This window comes from Berghia stephanieae, chromosome 13, assembly GCF_034508935.2.
Source record: "Berghia stephanieae isolate SIO BIC M18660-M18661 chromosome 13, UCSD_Bste_1.3, whole genome shotgun sequence".
Classification (NCBI taxonomy): Eukaryota; Metazoa; Mollusca; class Gastropoda; order Nudibranchia; family Aeolidiidae; genus Berghia; species Berghia stephanieae.
The window spans coordinates 3,528,447-3,529,086 of record NC_088372.1 but is presented as its reverse complement, the minus strand read 5'-3'; positions in this window follow the sequence as shown (position 1 = coordinate 3,529,086).

The window sequence follows — 640 nt, the reverse complement described above, 5'->3', positions numbered from 1 at the left end:
AGGGTGCTAATGCCAACAATTTATATTTTTGACCAGTTTAAACATTTAATTCGCTTTCTAAGTATCTGGTTCGTTCCGACATAATACCGTTTTGAGACGATGGGTCACAAATAAAAAATGAATCCTAGACAGCTAAAAGCTATGGACTGCAAATGGCAATAAACAAAAATGATTCAAAAGCATCAAAAAGATAAGAAGAAAAAAAAAAGGAACAAAATACCAAAGACGGCACGTTTCGGACTGAAAACCCTTCCGTTAAAAAATAGAGCTTTTATATAGCGCAATATCCACTAAATGTGCTCAAAGCTCTTTACAAGGGGTACCTGGTCAACAGCAACATTTAACATGTAGGACGGGACATGCCGCCTGTTAGGCGATATTATAATTTTTCGGACAAAGACAACGCTATTAACGGCCAGGTACTCATTTTACATCTGAGTACGGTGAGAGAATGTGAGTAAAGAGCCTTTTCCAAAGACTCAACTATGCGCCGAGCGCGAGGCTCGAACACAGTACGGAGTGTCATACCACTAGACCACATAGCCGCACCTCAGCCAACAATAACAAAAAAAAAAACAATAAATATAGTTCTAGAAAACCAGATCTAGGTAAGAAGAATAAATTCCAAGATTATTTTTTT